Genomic DNA, 6066 nt, shown 5'->3' on the forward strand with positions numbered 1-6066 from the left:
TGTGAAGACGACAGTGTTATATTCAGAGTTTCCCAACATCTGCGTCGTCCTGCAGAATCAAGCTTGCCGACATTTGCCAAAGCCCTTTTGAACTCAAATTCCATATCCTGCCACAGCTCAACTCACCCAACATTCACCCAACACTCACAGAGTGTTGGACTGGATGGGCCATTGGCTTCTCTTATGTTCTTATACTGAGCAGTGACTCACAAAAGTGCAGCATACCCTGCCACAAATTTTGTTACGTCTTTAAGGTGCTACTGGACTCTTGCTCTCTTTACTGCTAAACAGATTAACGCGACTGCCCGTCTTGATCTATCTTTTGAGGTAGGGCAAGCTGCAAGATAGTGACTGGCCCAAAGTCACTCAGCAAGCACCCATGGCGGAGCAGGGATTTCGGCCCAACTGTCCTGTCGTGCCCTGGATAGCCCAATCTCTTCAGATCTGGGAAGCTAAGCAGGGTCAGCCCTGGCTCGTATTTGGATGGGAGACCTCCAAGGAATACCAGGGCTGTGATGCGAGTGGCAGGAAATGGCAAACTACCTCTGAACGTCTCTTGCCTTGAAAACCCCCATGAGGTTGCCGTAAATCAGCTGTGACTTGACAGCACTTCCCGCCAACCAATGTTCCCTCTAAGCTGTGGAGTCTTGTGAGCAAACATTGTACTTTGTGAGCTACCAGCATGAAAGTTGTGAGCGAGCGATTTGGCTGCTGCGTACATTAGTTTGCTCTGGGGCCATCCTTCCTGAGCCAAGGCAAAAATGTGTGAGCCAGAGGCTAAAAAACAGTGAGCTAGCTCACACTAACTCAGCTTAGCGGGAACCCAGCCGCCAACACCTTCTCTGATCCTAATTTGATAGTGACCCCCGTTCCACGCTGCCTCTCTCAGATGCACTGATTCAGTGGAAGGAATCCCACATTCCAGCACTTGAACCACCACAGATCATGGGCAAGTTGGAGACTCCTTCAAGCTACCCGTGCAGTTTTAAATAGAAGAGGGTTAACTTCCCTTTTCTTTCAGGCATGTAGGCTAATAAAAATGAGAGAAAGCCTTTATTGCCTGGGTCAGCAGCATCTCACAGGTGAACAAAAATGTATAATAATCTCTTGGAGAATCAAAATACCGCTTTCTGGGTGCGTTCAGACGGGGCATTTATGCCGGTATAGATGCCGGTTGGAATCGGTGTACTTGCGCGCGATCACACGGCGAACATCTGCCTTCCGTCCCTAACTGTTGCAAACAGCTTTAAGCCGTTGTATTCTGCTACTAGGTCCCCAAGTGGTGGTATCCTGAGTGCACCGGTTCCAACTGCATTACCCGTCTGATCGCTCTCCGCCGGTGTCTAGCCACTTCCGTTCGGAAGCCTGAGGCTTCCGCTTTTCGGCCACCATTTTTTTAAAGTCTCCTTGATGTGCGCTTGGGTGAAGCTTTGCCCTGGTGTTTGTAAAACAAACAAACAAAAAGGGCCTAGTGTAAGGCTTTAGACGAGGCTGGGACCTCACGGAGGCCAGTTTCAGAGTAAAAATTTAAAGGAACGTCTTTACTTCAAGGCATGCTTTCCAGGTTCGGTTGTTCTGCGCCTACGGAAAGATCTTCATTATAACGAAGCCTGCCTCTGCGCATGTGCAAACTGTGTTAAAAAAAAAACCCGCCAACGCGCTCTGCTGAGCGCCTGAAGTGTGGACAGGCATATCGCATTGTGCTGTGCAGTCAGGAGGTAAGTGTGATCGCGTTTCTTCTGGATCAAACTGCTCCGGTTCCAACTAGAGCAGTTTATGCCAGCTAAAATGCCCTGTCTGAACGCACCCAATGTGTCATGTGAATACTTACACTATGTTTCCGTTCTTTCTGGTGGTTCCAGACCTCTACTACAAGCCTAACACATTGGTTACTAAACGTCCCATTTTGTTGATTGTTCCGACTCACTATGCATAAAACTGCCTTGGGTCCTTCCTTGGTGAGAGATGGGGACTATGTTGTTGTTGTTGTTGTTCAGTCGCACAGTCAAGTCCGACTCTTCACAACCCCATGGACCACATCACGCCAGGCCCTCCTGTCTTCCGCCATCCTCCAAGTGTGCTTAATTTCATGTTCGTTGCCTTAATAACACTGTCCAACCATCTCATCCTTTGTTGTCCCCTTCTTCTGTTCCCTTCTAGCTTTCCCAGCATCAGGGTCTTCTCCAATGAGTGTTTCCTTCTCATTCGGGGGCCAAAGTATTTGAGCTTTAGCTTCAGTATCTGGCCTTCCAGGGAACAATTAGGGTTGATTTATTTTAGGATTGACTGATTTGATCGCCTTGCAGTCCAAGGGACTCTCAAGAGTCTTCTCCAGCACCATAATTCAAAAGAATCTATTATTCCGCTCTTGGCCTTCCTTATAGTCCAACTCTCGCAGCCATACATTACTACTGGGAATACCATTGCTTTGACTCTGAGGGAGACTATAAATAACATCAATAACTAACTTTTAATAGAACACGGTTTGAGTCCAGTGGCACCTCTAAGACCATAACTCCGGGTCTAAGCTTTCGTGTGCATGCACACTTCTTCAGAATTCAACTTCTTCAGACCCACCAGATCAAAAGAGAGGAGGATTATAAAATTATGAATGAATTAAAGATAGCAGCTAGACAAAAACACTGTGTCGTAATAGGTGATTTAACTACCCACACATTGATTGGGTTGGGTCAATATGTGTTCTAGTCGAGAAAAAGAGATTGAGTTTCTAGACACTCTAAATGACTGTGCTATGGAGCAGATGGTCACGGAACCTACCAGGGGAGAGGCGATCCTTGATTTGGTCCTAAGTAACACTCAAGACCTGGTGAGAGATGTAAAAGTGATTGCACCACTTGGAAACAGTGATCATAATGTTGTTGAGTTCAACATTTGTACAAATAGGGAATTGGCCAAAAAGACTCACACAACCACTTTTAACTTTAAAAGGGGTAATTTTTCTGATATGAGGGGACATGTGGGGAGGAAACTGAAGGGAAAAGTAGAAAGGGTCAAAACCATTGGGGAAGCTTGGAAACTGTTTAAAACTACAATTCTAGAAGCTCAAATAAAATATATTCCGCAGGTTAGGAAAGGCACAAACAGGTATAAGAAAAAGCCTACATGGTTAACAAACAAAGTAATGGAAGCTGTAAAAGGTAAAAAGGATTCCTTTAAGCGGTGGAAAGCTAGTCACAGTGAGGCTGATAAAACAGAACACAGGCTATGGCAAATAAAATGCAAGTCTGTGGTCAGGCATGCAAAAAGGGAATATGAGGAGCATATAGCAAAAAATGTAAAGACCAACAATAAAACTTTCTTCAAATACATTAGAAACAGGAAACCAGCCAGGGAGGCAGTGGGGCCCTTGGATGACCAAGGGGTAAAAGGAGTACTGAAGGATGATAGGGAAATGGCTGAGAAGCTAAATGCATTTTTTGCCTCCGTCTTCACTGTGGAAGATGAGAGGTGCTTGCCCACTCCAGAGCCGCTGAGTTCGGGAGGGGTGTTGAAAGACCTGAGTCAGATTGAGGTGACGAGAGAGGAGGTCCTAAAACTGATAAACAACTTAAAAACTGATAAATCACCAGGCCCAGATGGCATACATCCAAGAGTTCTGAAAGAACTCAATTGTGAACTTGTGGATCTCCTGACAAAAATATGTAATCTCTCCTTAAAATCAGCCTCCATTCCTGAGGACTGGAAGGTAGCTAATGTCACTCCCATCTTTAAAAAGGGTTCCAGAGGAGATCCGGGAAATTACAGGCCTGTCAGTCTGACGTCGATACCGGGTAAATTGGTGGAAACCATTATTAAGGAAAGAATTAGTAGGCACATAGATGAACAAAACCTATTGAGGCAGACTCAACATGGGTTCTGTAAGGGAAGATCTTGTCTCACTAACCTGTTAATGTTCTTTGAGGGGGTGAACAAACATGTGGACAAGGGGGATCCAATAGATATTGTTTACCTTGACTTCCAGAAAGCTTTTGATAAAGTTCCTCATCAAAGGCTCCTAAGCAAGCTCAAAAATCATGGGATAAAAGGACAAGTCCTTTTATGGATCAAAAACTGGCTAATTAATAGAAAACAGAGAGTGAGTATAAATGGGCAGTTCTCCCAGTGGAGGGGTGTAAGCAGTGGGGTACCACAGGGATCAGTACTTGGTCCACTGCTTTTTAACTTGTTCATTAATGATTTGGAGTTGGGAGTAAGCAGTGAAGTGGCTAAATTTGCGGATGATACGAAGTTGTTCAGGGTGGTGAAAACCAGTGAGGATTGTGAGGCACTCCAAAGGGATCTGTCAAAGTTGGGCGAGTGGGCGTCAACATGGCAAATGGGGTTCAATGTGGCCAAGTGCAAGGTGATGCACATTGGAGCCAAAAATCCTAACTATAAATACACGTTGATGGGGTCTGAACTGGCAGAGACAGATCAAGAGAGAGATCTTGGAGTTGTAGTAGATAACTCACTGAAAATGTCGAGACAGTGTGTGACTGCAATAAAGAAGGCCAATGCTATGCTGGGGATTATTAGGAAGGGTATTGTAAACAGATCAGCCAATATCATAATGCCGCTATATAAATCAATGGTGCGACCTCATCTGGAATACTGTGTGCAATTCTGGTCACCACACCTTAAAAAGGATATTATAGCTTTGGAAAAAGTGCAGAAAAGAGCAACTCGAATGATAAAAGGGTTGGAACACTTTCCCTATGAGGAACGGTTAAGGCGCTTAGGGCTCTTTAGCTTGGAGAAACGACGACTGAGGGGTGACATGATTGAGGTTTATAAGATTATGCATGGGAAAGAGCAGGTAGAGAAAGAGGTACTTTTCTCCCTTTCTCACAATACAAGAACCCGTGGGCACTCCATGAAATTGCTGAGCGGTCGGGTTAGAACGGATAAAAGGAAGTACTTCTTCACCCAAAGAGTGATTAACACATGGAATTCACTGCCACAGGAAGTGGTGGGTGCTACAAGCATGGATGGCTTCAAAAGGGAATTAGATAAGCATATGGAGCAGAGGTCCATCAGTGGCTATTAGCCACAAGGTATAGCTAGGGGCTCTGGGGCAAGTGATGCTCTGTCTTCTTGGTGCTTGGGGGGGGGGCAATAGTGGGAGGGCTTCTAGTGTCCTGGCCCCACTGCTGGACCTCCTGATGGCACCTGGTATTTCTGGCCACTGTGTGACACAGAGTGTTGGACTGGATGGGCCTTTGGCCTGATCCAACATTGGCATCTGTTCTTATGTTCTTAACTTTGCTGATCTCAGAGGTGCCACTGGACTCAAAACTCTGTTCTGTTGCTTCAGACCAGCACCCTTACTCACCTGAATCTAACTTTAAACAGACACAGCATAGCCTCCCTTACAAGGTTGGTGGGCAGATGGAACAGGAGAACACGGCTGTGAGCTTGTCAGAAGAAAGGCAGGCTAAAAACCTACCAGCTAGAAGAACAAAGAGAGAGGCACAAACACTGTTTCCTCTAAGCTGAGTGAGTGCGAGCTAGCTCTCAGTTGTTTAGCCTCCGGCCCACACATTTCTGTCTCAGCTCAGGAAGAACGGCTTGGGGGGAAAACTACTTTATGCAGCAGCCAAATCGCTCGCTGGCAACTTTAATGCCAGGAGCTCACCAAAAAAAGTAGAATCTTTCCTCACGAGACTCCAGCGCTTAGAGGGAGCATCGGGCACAAACAAAACTCGGATGTTCAATCCTTTCCCTGCGGGGGGGATTCACTTCTCCCGCTTTTCCTCTCCCCCGGGAATGTGCCTCTCGCCCTTTGGTCTTTTATTTCCTTTCCTTTCCTTTCCTTCCCGCCCCCCCCCGGCCATTGTCTCCCCTTCTCTCTCTTTTCCTCCCGCCCCCCCGTCCCCGGTCCAACCCCCCCAGCCCGACCCCGGGGAGGGGGGAAACCAGCCCGCCCGGGCCCCGCCGTCACAATCCGCGCCCGGCCCACCCAACAATCCCGGGGGGCCGCCCTGGCCGGCCGGCGGGACTGAGGCCCGGGGGCCTCGCGAGAGAGCAAAGAGGGCCGCGCGCGCGCCCGCCGATGGTGTCTGAGGG

This window comes from Gekko japonicus, unplaced genomic scaffold (genome assembly GCF_001447785.1).
Source record: "Gekko japonicus isolate JY-2015 unplaced genomic scaffold, Gekko_japonicus_V1.1 scaffold2383, whole genome shotgun sequence".
In the NCBI taxonomy this organism is placed as follows: Eukaryota; Metazoa; Chordata; class Lepidosauria; order Squamata; family Gekkonidae; genus Gekko; species Gekko japonicus.